Below are 13,056 nucleotides of genomic sequence, written 5' to 3' on the forward strand. Positions count from 1 at the left end.
TGGTTCCCCCCCCCCGGAAGAAAATAAAGGAAAGCCAACGCCGGAAGATGAGAGTTGAGTTATTGTTCGGGATTCAGGTAGTGCTGGAGCAATTTCCTCCCCTCGCCCCACAAGCTCTAAGGATTGGCCTGCAAACGGGTCTTTACCTCCCTGTATGATTTCTCAGCTGGGAACTCGACTATTACAGATATACAGGTAAAGCTCAGCCTGGTCTCTACAGAGCCATTTAGCCTGCTGTTTTATTGGCACTCTATTTCCCTCTTGCACTCACACGCACAGCTACTTTTTCATTTTAATGACAACCGTGGGGGGAGTGGAAAGAAAGGGGGAAAGGCGAAGTCTCGGCCATCTTTGGCGCTCGCTCGGAAAGAGTTGTATTTTTCTTCTGCCTCCCTCGGAACGAAGCGGAAAGAAATCAAGTTAAACAAGAGGTAGGAAAAGGCCGCCCAGCGGTCTTTAATCAGAAGAGGCGCTGATGAACAGCACAGTTTGCAAGCCCTTTCTGTTCCCTTCCTCCTCGACCTTCACCTCACCCGCCATCACTTCTGTGGGTCTTGACGTCGCACCGCAAAATCACGGCCGCCGCAAAGAACCGCTCAGCCATCTGGAAAACCACTTATTGGTTCAGACATGCTGTCGGCCCCGCTGCCCAGAGTCGCAAACAATCAATTGGGAAGCTGTTGCTTCATTAATTTTCAAAATGTGCTCTTCATTACCGGGGACAGTTTGCCGTTCTTTCGATGAGCCACCGCCAGCTTGGATGGCTTTAAAAAAGGCTTAGAGCATGGGTGGGCAAACTAAGGCCAAGGGGCCAGATCCGGCCCAATTACCTTCTAAATCTGGCCCACAGATGGTCCAGGAATCAGCATGTTTTTACATGAGTAGTAGTAGTAGTAGTAGTAGTAATAATAATAATCTATTATTTGTACCCCGCCCATCCGGCTGGGTTTCCCCAGCCACTCTGGGTGGCTTCCAACAAAGATGAAAAATACACTAAAATGTCACATATTAAAAACTTCCCTGAACAGGGCTGCCTTCAGATGTCTTCTGAATGTCAGGTAGTTGTTTATCGCTTTGACATCTGATGGGAGGGCGTTCCACAGGGCGGGCGCCACTACCGAGAAGGCCCTGTGCCTGGTTCCCTGTAACTTGGCCTCTTCTGATTAAAGCATGGGGGAGAGGACAGAACCCTGAGGCACCCCACAAGTGAGAGCCCAGGGGTCTGAACACTCATCCCCCCCCCACTTTCTGAACACGGCCCAGGAGGAAGGAGCGGAACCACTGTATGACAGTGTCCCCAGCTCCCAGCCCCTCAAGATGGTCCAGAAGGATGTTATGGTCGATGGTATCAAACGCCGCTGAGAGATCCAGCAGAACTAGGAAACAGCTCTCACCTTTGTCCCTAGCCCGCCGGAGATCATCAACCAGTGCGACCAAGGCAGTTTCAGTCCCATGATGAGGCCTGAATCCCGACTGGAAGGGATTCAAATGGTCCGCTTTTTCCAGGCGTGCCTGGAGTTGTTCAGCAACCACTCTCTCAATCACCTTGCCCAAGAATGGAAGATTTGAGACTGGGCGATAATTGGCCATCGTGGCCGCATCTAAAGATGTTTTTTTAAGAAGCGGTTTAATAACCGCCTCTTTTAGCGGGTCTGGGAAGGCTCCCTCATGGAGGGAAGCATTCACCACCCCACGAAGCCCATCGCCCAGTCTTTCCCGGCTAGCTTTTATAAGCCAGGATGGGCAAGGATCCAGGAGACAGGTGGTTGGCTTCATAGGTGGTAGAATGTGCCCTTTTATTTAAAATGCATCTCTGGGTTATCTGTGGGGCCTGCCTGGTGTTTTTACATGAGTAGAATGTGTGCTTTTATTTAAAATGCGTCTCTGGGTTATTTGTGGGGCAGAGGAATCCGTTCATTTCCCCCCCTTCAAAATATAGTCTGGCCCTCCACAAGGTCTTTGGGACAATTCCTCCAATTCCTCCAAGGAGAATTCAATTCCTCCAATTCCTCCAATTCAATTCCAATGAGAATTCAATTCCTCCAATGAGACGAATAGCGACGCCAAACTGCGGAGGAACAGAAACAGCGAAGAGGCCTGGAATGGAAATCGATCCCGTCTTCTCTCCCTTCTGTCAACCAAGCTTGTTAACCAAGGAGAATTTTGCTCCTACTCAGGACTCCCAGGTATTCGATTGTTCCCACTTTTCATTTGCAGAGAAGGCACATTTTGTGATTATACTGCAAACCAAAATGCCTGGCTTCTCTGGGAATGTTCAGGGATGCAGGAGAGGATATTTGATTATAGCCTTTCCAATTTGTGTTAACAAGTTTCACAATTTAGCAGAGTAACATTCCCCTTTTTAAACTTGCAGCTGATGCATTTGCTCAGGCTCACTAAAGCCTCTTAAATAATTGTTCTGGTATTTCCCCCTTATTCCCTCATAAAAGATAAGACATGACACAGTCTTCTATAAAAGTATAAAAAGAGTTTACTCACATTTTGTTCACAATTGGATCCCAGAAGGCAGATTTAGCTTAGAAAAGTAACATACACATGGAAACTATCTCATAAGGAGACAGTCCCTTTGTCCTCTCTTGGCCAAGAGAGCATCTTTGGCTAAGCAGATGTTGCTTCTTCGATGCATGTAGTCAAAGAGAGAGAGATGACTGCCCTGCCCTGTGCTTTTGTTGTTACCTGCACAGGTGAGGCCATGCCCACCTCTAGTCACATGCAGAGGAAGTCTGTCCCAGCCCAGAAGGAAACAGGAAGTTTACCTGCTGGCTGGACAAACATTCCTCCCCATGTGTAAACATGTTCACTCTAGGAATGTTGTACTGGACTGCTCTTGTGTTTCACACCCCACAGCTTCTTGGTGCAGAAATGCAAACCCACAGAAGGAATTTAGAGGAAACGACACACATGGGAACTTTTTGAGGCTCGTCCCCCACCCTAGAACGCCTCGGCTTTGATGGAATCTCATCTCCAGCGGCAAAGCATCTATGCAGAAGGACAAAAGAGGTCACCTTTCTTTTCGGGAGGACTCAGAAAAACATGTCTGAGGAATGCACAGGTTCCACTCTCCTCCTGTCTAATTCCTTCCTCGTCTTAACCAGAGAGGTGTCATTTAGATTCTATTAAAACAAAGCCTTCCATTAAGCGCCGCAGCACATCCTTGGGGTCACGCGACGCAGCCAATCGCAGGAGAGCCATTAGCGCGGCAGAAATGACAGGAGGGAAACGTAGCAGAATGTTAAGTGACAGGCGATACCCAAAGAACCATCAGCTGCCCCCATTATCTTGAAGTCATGTTGGCAGAGCGTATAATAATCACAATTGGTATTCTCAGAAAGGAAATCGGACGCTTGCATTGGCGTCTGGGATGCACCGGACCTCGCTGGATCATCAGATGCTTTAAAGCAGAGCTGGGCCGGGAGAACGTATGCCGCAGTCTGAAAGACGACTTTCGCTGAAGGATTCCATGGCCTGAGAACTTCCGCTTGGAAACAAGCTCCTAGCCCTCGTGGTGGGCAAGTTGCGCCTCCACGTGGGCAAACAATGCTTGATTCTGGACACCACAAATGAAGAAGGATGTTGACAGCCCCTGGAAGGTGTGCAGAGGAAGGCAAACGAGATGATCAAGGGTCTGGAAACTGAGACTTAGAAGGAATGGTTGAGGGAGTTGGGGATGTTTAGCCTGGATGAGAGAAGACTGAGAAGAAATATGTTGTTGTTTAGTCATTTAGTCATGTCCGACTCTTCATGACCCCCGGACCAGAGCACACCAGGCACTCCTGTCTTCCACTGCCTCCCACAGTTTGGTCAAACTCATGCTGGTAGCTTCGAGAACACTGTCCCACCATCTCGTCCTCTGTTGTCCCCTTCTCCTTGTGCCCTCCATCTTTCCCAACATCAGGGTCTTTTCCAGGGAGTCTTCTCTTCTCATGAGGTGGCCAAAGTCTTGGAGCCTCAGCTTCAGGATCTGTCCTTCCAGTGAGCACTCAGGGCTGATTTCCTTAAGAATGGTTAGGGTTGATTTTCTTGCAATCCATAGGACTCTCAAGAGTCTCCTCCAGCACCATAAAGAGATATGATAACTGTCTTCAAATATCTGAAGAGCTGTCACATGGAAGAGGGAGCAAGCTTGTTTTCTCCTGCTCTGGAGGGGTAGGACTCGAACCAATGGCTTGAAGTGACAAGAAGGGAGATTCCGACTAAGCATCAGGAAGAACTTTCTGACAGTAAGAGCTGTCCGACAGTGGAACGGTCTCCCTTGGGAGGTGATGGACTCTTCTTCCTTTGAGGTTTTTAAGCAGAGGTTGGATGGCCATCTGTCATGGATGCTTCAGTTGAGATTCATTCATAGCAGGGGGTTGGACTAGATTACCCTTGCGGGGGTCTCTTTCTGCTCTACAATTCTATGGTTTTAAAGTAAGGAGCATTGAAGGAAGGTTTGCAGTGGTAAGGGAGTACTTTGGAAACCAGCACAATCCTTCTCAAGCTGCCCCCCTACCCTTGAAGAGCTTGGGTTTTTGTCTGCAACATAGCAGAAAAATTGTGCAATGAAAGGAAACACCATGTGATCCATCACCTGAAGTTTAGTCGGAATCTCCTTCCTTGTAACTTGAAGCCATTGGTTTAGGTCCCACCCTCTGGAGCAGGAGAAAATAAGCTTGTTCCCTCTTCCATGTGACAGCCTTGGAGATATTTGAAGATGGTTATCATATCTCCTCTCAGTCTCCTCTTTCCCAGGTTAAACATACCCAGCTCCTTTAACCGCTCCTCATCAGCAAAAACATTGCAAACTATTTGAATGTTAAAGTGATGCAGGATATAAAGTTAGTGTGGCATTAGTGACATAGTTGAAAGGAATATGTAAAGATGTTTTTTGAGTAAGAACTAAAGAAATATAGCAAAATTAATCAATGTTAAAATGATGGGGATTGGAAGATAAGTGGTTAGTAGCGGTAATGGTTAATTTAAAAGAAAATAAGCAATATTAAAATTAGTTAAAATAGAGGAAGGATTTGCTGAAAATAAATTAGAAATTGGAATACAGAAAGGGGAGGTGTGAGGAAGTCGGGAAAGTAAGCAATAAGAAATTAAGATTTGAATTGATATATTTTTCTTTGTTTTTTATGTTTTATATTGTTTTTTGTTTGTAATTGTGTTGTTTTGTTTTGTCATGATAAAATTTGTGGAAACCTTAATAAAAATTCTTTAAAAAAAATTAAAAAATAACCGTTCCTCATCAGGCTTGGTTTCCAGACCCTTGGTCATCTTGGTTGCCCTCCTCTGCACACCTTCCAGCTTGTCAATATCCTTCTTAAACTATGGTGCCCAGAATGATGTTGTTATACTATTCCACACAATTTATTTTTATTTAAAGGAAATGCAATGCAACCGGTGGGAAAGTCATTGATGATGTCTCATTTGTGGACTGGAAACAACATCAGCAAACCCTGTATTATGTACTGAAGTTCTCACCCTGGGCCAGCAGGGGGATACTGTAGATAGTTTTCACTCAGGTCCACGTCAGTTATTTTAGGCGAGAAACCCTGGGTTGTTGTTGCTACAATGTTGACAGCCGGCTGCCTATAAAAGCAGGCCGGCTGAGCTGTTTGCTGTTCAGTTTGCTGTTCCAGCTTACAAAATAAAGAGCTGCTCTGGAGAAATCGCTGTGCCGTCTGCTATGTTCGCCCACAAGCTAACACCCTGTTTCTGGGAGCAGCCCACCGCGGGCAAAATATGTGCAAGTAAATCTAGATTTTGCGTAGAGAGACTATGAAGGAAAAAACTGCCAGGCACACAGTCACCACAGATTCTGGAATAAAATGTTGTGTGTTTGCAGGCTCCGAGCACAGAAGTTCCTCCTTCACCTTCTGGCACAAATACAAACTCTTGGATTAAACCTTCCTCTCTCCATTCCAGCGTCACCTCTTGCCTCTCCAATGTAGGAATAATAAGAAGGAAGGCCAGAACATTCTTAGAGCATCACGTGTAAGGTTTATGAATACCTGAGAAGTACTTTACACCCTCTTAAACTTGAAACAGCTATGTAAACAAGCATGAAGATAAATGTTTGCCTCCCGCAGAGAATTCCCCAAGTTCTACAGCTCCTCGCTGCTTTCTCCTTGTTGGGGGCAGGAGAGTCTGGCTCAAGGCATGGTGGGATATTCCTATGAGCATCTCTGCAGCTTTACCCAGGGTGCTGAGGGGATAAAGTGTGAGCAAAGCAAGGAACGATGTACCACATGTGGTAGGGTTGTGTGTGGGGGGGGGAAATGGAATACTGTCTATGACGAGTTTCAAAAAAATGTTCAGAGAAACATTTGAGAAGAAGCTTGAAGCCTTTCTTCTGGGCATTATGAGAATTGATATTTCAAATGATAAAAAGGGGTGTTCTTATATGCTACAACAGCAGCAGGAATGTTAATCACGACAAAGGAAGAATGGCAAATCAAATTGTGTGAGTATTTCGAATCAACAAAAATGACAGAGGCAATTAGGAACCAACCAAACCAAAAAATTTAAAAAGCAGTGGGTGGGATTGTGTAAAAGATTATATGGAGAAACACTGTTCTCAAATAAAATCCTCGATATGTTTCAACTAAATTTTGCAAAGTAAAGAACAGATAGGTAAGTGTGTAAGAGAAGGGTAATAAGGAGAAACAACACAGTGGAAAAGAGAAGGAAGAAATATGTTGCATTGAGGTGGTGAGAAGTCACTTGTGAAGAAATATTGTTATTGTTTCGTTTATATATGTCAGGCCTAGGCAAACTAGGCCCTCCGTTTTGGGACTACAACTCCCATGATCCCTAGCTAGCAGGACCAGTGGTCAGGGATGATGGGAGTTGTAGTCCCGAAACATCTGGAGGGTCGAGTTTGCCGATGCCTGATATATGTGTACAATATATGTTGAAGAATGAATAGAGTAAGTATGGGAATAATAATTTTAAAACTCAATAAAAAGCATTTTTTTAAAAAAGTGTGACCAAAGCAAGGGCAGTGCAGGAGCAGATGACAAGGAAGGAGGACGAGGGGGGAGGAAAGTTGGCTTGGCTTGGCTTCAGAGACGTTTGGCGCCTTGTTTGAGTTAAATAAGACTGCACGCTCCAGAACAAATGGAGATAAATTGGAGGCTAATAAGTGTAACCCGTCTGGGGACGAGGAGGCCGGGAGAGTGGTGTTAGTTGGGCTTTCGGAAGCAACAGCCAACACAAGCATTTGTGGAGAAAGGTCCAGGTGGCTGCTTGTAGGAACGATTGCTGGGTGTGGAGCACACTTCCGCCCGCGGGCAGCCTCAGGTGTCTGCACGTGTGACTTTTGGGTGCAGAGCACACTCCCCGCCACAGACAAAGCCACAGCTGTCTGAACATCTTTTTTCCAATGATATTTATTGAGTTTCATACAAAGACATGACTTTAACATAAGAAAGAAAGAAAAAACAATAAAAGAAAAAAGAAAATGAAGATAATAAAATACTACAAACCCCACATATACTGTACCAGCACATACATAAATAAGACTTAGTTAATTGGTTAAACTCCAGCTTCATAAACATATTACTTGACTTCCTCTAATCTCTTCCAGCTGAATTTCCTTGTAATTGAATGTAGCAGTTTCCAATATCATTATTCCATATAACAATATTTGAGTTATAATCCAATTTCCTAACTTTTCTTATCCTACTATTTATTATTTATTTATTTAATCCTGATATAATCCTAGGCCTAATTAGTTCTTTCAAGTAATTACAAATCTTTAGTATTACAATATTTATTCAAATAGTCTTTAAATTTCTTCCAGTCTTCTTGATATTCCTCTTCTTTCTGGTCGCGGATTCTCCCGGTGAGATCAGCCAGCTCCATAAAGTCCATCATCTTCATCTGCCATTCTTCTACCGCCAGTAATTCTTGTGTTTTCAGCTCTCTGAACATCTTGCCCTCTGTCTAACCTTTTGCTCTCTTAGTGGTCTGCCGTGCCTGTCTGTGACCTTTGTCTCCTTCGTCATACATGGTTCCTGGGCAAAAAGACGCAGTGGAAACAGGTGCCAAAATAACTTTGTACCACCCCGCGATCTCGGGATTGGAAGATGTGTAAAGGTCACCGCCCCAAATGTATCTATCTGGTTTTGCATATTGTGCCAATAAAAGGAGCTTCAGCAGAGCTAGCTGGCAGCTTGCCTGTGCATTACCAACTCCTGCCTCATGTCCTTCACTTCAGCAGCTGAGACAGGTTCAGAAAAGGAGAACCGGAAGAATTAAGGGGATATGATAGTTGAGAGGAGGGGACCGATGGTGAGCTGACTCCACAAGGCAGCTGTCAGACTCTGATGGAAGATGGGGAGCGGATTCGGTTTCGCCACCCCGGGGAGGGCAAATGGGGCCCAGGACTGTGTCGTTGTCTTAGATTAGGGGCCTGGCTTGGGGAAGGGCCGTGTCTGCCCATCGCACGCTGTGACCCTATGGCACGATGAAGCCTTCTGGCGGCACAATGGATCGGCGTTAACCAGAAGGTTGGTGGTTGGAGCCCGCCCAGGGGGGTTGGACTAGATGACCCTGAGGGACCCAGTTCTCCAGTTCTGTGACTACAAGGGTGCTGAGGAGCAGCTAAGTGGAGACTATGTGGAATCTCCAGTGTTGGAGGCAGTGAAACTTTGCGAGCATCTACTGGAGCATGGTACCCCAAAACAATATGCACCCGAAAACCAATCCTGGAAATAAATCAATACAGAAAAATAAAAATCTAAAACCAGCACTACTTGATCAGGTTTGAAATATACTCGGAGTTGAGAGTGGATTTCATACTCTTTATTCAGCTCATAGCGGTGAGGAGGAATGGAAGTTCCCCCAGAATGTATATACATTATTTACACAATGGGCCCCACGTGATTGGCTACTTCCGGGATTCTCCTGTAGGCCAATCAGGTTGCGGATTCACTTCCACCTGGAGCTGGATTGGGTGGCTCCTGTGGACCAATCAGACTGCTGCATTCTGGATTCTATTGTTCTAGGACCAATCAGACTGCTGCATTCTGAATCCTATTGTTCTAGGACCAATCAGACTGCTGCATTTTGGATCCTATTCAACTCAGTACATAACAAGGTTCTTGGGATTCTGGAAGGCCCTTCATCTTATTCCTTCCTTCTTCCTTCATTTTGGCTTTCATCAGAATCCCTCAGACCTTCTCCTGAGGAGGAACCTCAGAAATGCATCGGTTTTATCCAGACAGTTCTGATTCCCCTTGAAATTCTGAGGAAGAGCCTCTCTCTCGAGTTCCTTTCAGTTCCAGGGGAAATTTTATCCCAAAGTTTGACCTTGTGGGAGAGGGGATACCACCTGTGAAGGGTTTGGTTTTAGCCGAGCAGAGCAAAAACCAAGGGAGCGGGAGCTGGGAAACAGAGAGAGAGACGGAGAACGAGGGGGACTCAAATAAATGTGGGGGACAGGAAAGTCTCGGGGAAATTATATGCTCTGCCAAGATGAGAGAGAGGCTGAGGAGATGGGAGGCGAAGGGATGCAGAACAAAGACAGCACTTAAAAGGAGAGGTGGGTGGAGGGTCAGCTCTTCGGATTCGGCAAAAACTCTTTAAAAATGGGATTCTGCTTGCGGACGCCTCTGGAAGAGAGACGGATAAACTAATATTTGCAGACACTTCCTGGGTCATGACCCCAACTGCAGCAGAAGCTGAGCTTTTACCAGGCATCCCAATCTCCTTGCATTAGGGCGGATGTTGTGTGTGTGTTTTTTAAGGAATACTGTCAATAAAAAAGAATATCAGTTCTAATTGCTGTTCAGTAATAGCTACAAGGCTCATCCACAGTTTTACTTGATTGTATTATGTACCGATTCATTCCCCCAGGATCTGAGAGCATTTTTCATTGGCCCACAGCTGGGTCTTCCAAGAATCTGTTTGTAACCTGCTGCATCGAAGCTAAGCAAAACCTCTCACTGGATTTCCTGAACATCTGGTGAGATCTGATTTGGCAGGCAAGATAGAATTTTCTCAAGGCACAGCCATGGAACAACGAGAAAACTTCTCGGACCAGGGGGAATTAATAGGGGGATTGTACGATCGAAATACGGATCAAGCAAACGTGTGAATGGAATTCAGGTGTTCTGCAAACTCTATGGAAAACCATCATGCAAAATTTAGTTATGGTTTCTTACCTGTGCTTCCTGCCTTGCAAAGGGTTGGATCTCATGAACTTTTGGGCAATGGAGTCATAGACTCATAGAACCATAGAGTTGGAAGGGACCCTGAGGATCATCTAGTCCAAACACCTCCAATGAAGCTGTTAGAATTCCTTCTCCATGATTGCAGTCATGGGACTTTTGTCTATCACATGATGGTGTATGTTTTGACTCCACAGAGTGGGAAGTGATGGAGACAGGATGTTTGTGTTACTGTGTTCCGTGAAGTGGGACTATTGTCCTTTGTTCTTTTTCTCTTTGCTGTCTGATGCTAGAGAGAGAGGGAGCCATGTTGCAGTGCTCCGCATGTGTTTATATGTAAAATAAAGTAGATTAGCCCAAATGCTGAGTTGCTGAGGTCTGTTATGAAAGCTGCAAAGGCTCTACGGATCCCTAAGTGTGCCGATGTCTGTTGGCATCAGTCGCTGTGATGTTCGGGCAGAAAAAGCTTTTGAAGTTCCTGAACAGTTGACCAGGAGGGAGAGAACATGCCAGTCGGGCATGTGTCTCTGCCAGGGTCCTTCTCGAGTGTCAGATGAGCTCTGGTAGAAGCAACCTCTTTTAAAACAATTATATGAAGCCTAAGGTACTGCTATTCACTTGTTAGGCATTTCTCATTTTGGATATTTCCCATGTTGATCTTGTGGGTAAATTCCTGCCTTTTACATAACATAAGGATTTCTTCCAGGGCACCTCAGTTACCTGGAGAATCGTATGTGGGTTATTTTGTGTTTTTATTTTGCAATTTTATGCTGGGATCTGCCCTGAGATCTTCAGATGAAGGGCGGTGTACAAATTTAACAAATAAATAAATGCAGGAATCCAGCTAAAGCATCCCTTCTGATTCTGCCATTCTGTGACAGCAGTCACGAAATTAAAAGATGCCTGCTTCTTGGGAGAAAAGCAATGACAAACCTAGACAGCATCTTAAAAAGCAGAGACATCACCTTGCCAACAAAGGTCCGTATAGTTAAAGCTATGGTTTTCCCAGTGGTGATGTATGGAAGTGAGAGCTGGATCATAAAGAAGGCTGATCGCCGAAGAATGGATGTTTTTGAATGATGGTGCTGGAGGAGACTCTTGAGAGTCCCATGGACTGCCAGAAGATCCAACCTCTCCATTCTGAAGGAAATCAGCCCTGACTGCTCACTGAAATGACAGATCGTGAAGCTGAGGCTCCAATACTTTGGCCACCTCATGAGAAGAGAAGACTCCCTGGAAAAGACGCTGATGTTGGGAAAGATGGAGGGCACAAGGAGAAGGGGAGGACAGAGGACGAGATGGTGGGACAGTGTCATAGAAGCTACCAGCATGAGTTTGACCAAACTGCGGGAGGCAGTGGAAGACAGGAGTGCCTGGCATGCTCTGGTCCAGGGGGTCATGAAGAGCAGGACACGACTAAACGACTAAACAACAACAATGTCTCTCCTGCATTGGTCTCTACAGCCACAGCAGGCACTGTAACTCTCCAACACCCCCAAAGGTGCATTCCTCCATTGTCTCCCGAGGCTGATGGATGCCACCCAGCCAACCAACCAACCAACCAACCAACCAACCAGCTGCATTCTACAAAGTAACACCATCCCAGCTGGGCACCACCCCAAACTGGAACCATCCTGAGCAGCCAGGGGGCCACAGACATAGCATGGTGAGGGGGCTACCAGGGCAATTGCCCCAGACACACAAAATTTTTAGGCGCACACCTTTGCAGCTGCTGCCCTGACCCTCCAATCACTCCCCATCCTGCCCACCCACTTCACTTGAGCAGAAGCTGGAAGGGGACGGGCCCTTGCATCCCTCTGTTGCACAGAATCCCCCACTGGCTGTGGGAGGTGGGGAGATGGCGAGACGCATGGCAGTGATGGTGGCAGTGCCCCAGTACAAGGAGGTGTGCATGCATGCTCCACAGCTCCATCTGGTGGCAGCGCTGCATGGAGGCACTGGTTACGGGGTGCAATTTTTTGCCTTAGGGCGTGCAATACTTCCTTGCCCTGGTCACTGGCAACCCACGCTACACCACTAGCTGGGAAGGGGGCTTGTTCTGCTTCCAGGCCACCCTCTGCTGCAGCCAGAGGCCACTCAGCCAAGACTACCCTACTGAGGACTCACTCAGCGTCTCCTCCTTGTTAGGCTCTCGTCATGCTCTTAACTTTTTCCAGGAAACCGAAGGAATCTTAAGACGCGGCAATTATGAAATGGAGGCAAGGCAGACCTTTCCGAAAGGGAAGACAGCAGGGGGAATTAATGAGCGTGAAGGCAATCCAGTAATTAATTGATAAACGCCGGCTGCACAGCCTTCTGAAGAAAGGGAAGCCAACATGACTTATCTCACCAAAGGCAGGGGAGAATTTCTCTCGTCTTTCACCTTGTAGATAAGGACACAAAACTGGGATCCTTCAACTTTGAAGCTTAAGAGCGATCTGTAAGCTGAAGACAAAAGGAAAAGAGAGGGGGGGATGGAAACCATGTGCAGACGCGCAAACCCACCGCCACATCCCTCCGCTCACGTGAAGGGAGTGAATAATGCATGAGCCCGCTGAGAATGCTGCGCCGACCATGTTGTTGTTGATTAAGTTGTAAGCTTCAAAGAGCTTCTGCAGGATTATAAAGTTATAACTGCTGCAAATATATATACACATATAGGCGCCGCAGGCAGGAAAGCTGGATGATGGGCATTTCAGCAGGTGAGCGAGATAAATCCATCCAGAAAGATGTGGGGGAAGGAAAAGAGGTTTGATGTTGCCTGTGTGGCGGCGTGACTTTGGCACAGGAGGTGTGCTCATTTGGTATGTCTGGTGGCATCTAGGAACATCTCAAGGGGCTAAATGAGGCAGAATCAGCTGGCCTGGCTCACTTT

General features: G+C 46.2%; 1 long non-coding RNA gene across 1 annotated transcript in view; it reads right to left on the reverse strand.

Annotated features, from left to right (window-relative positions):
* Window positions 1–2,445: 2,445 nt before the first annotated feature.
* LOC309377855 overlaps window positions 2,446–13,056 on the reverse strand; it is a 132,873-nt gene continuing 122,262 nt past the window's right edge. Inside the window, exon 3 of the long non-coding RNA XR_014171732.1 lies at window positions 2,446–2,585. This is a non-coding gene — a long non-coding RNA (uncharacterized lncRNA). The remainder of the gene's footprint in view (window positions 2,586–13,056) is intronic.

The sequence above is a fragment of the Podarcis melisellensis genome (assembly GCF_964234715.1).
Source record: "Podarcis melisellensis genome assembly, chromosome: 9".
In the NCBI taxonomy this organism is placed as follows: Eukaryota; Metazoa; Chordata; class Lepidosauria; order Squamata; family Lacertidae; genus Podarcis; species Podarcis melisellensis.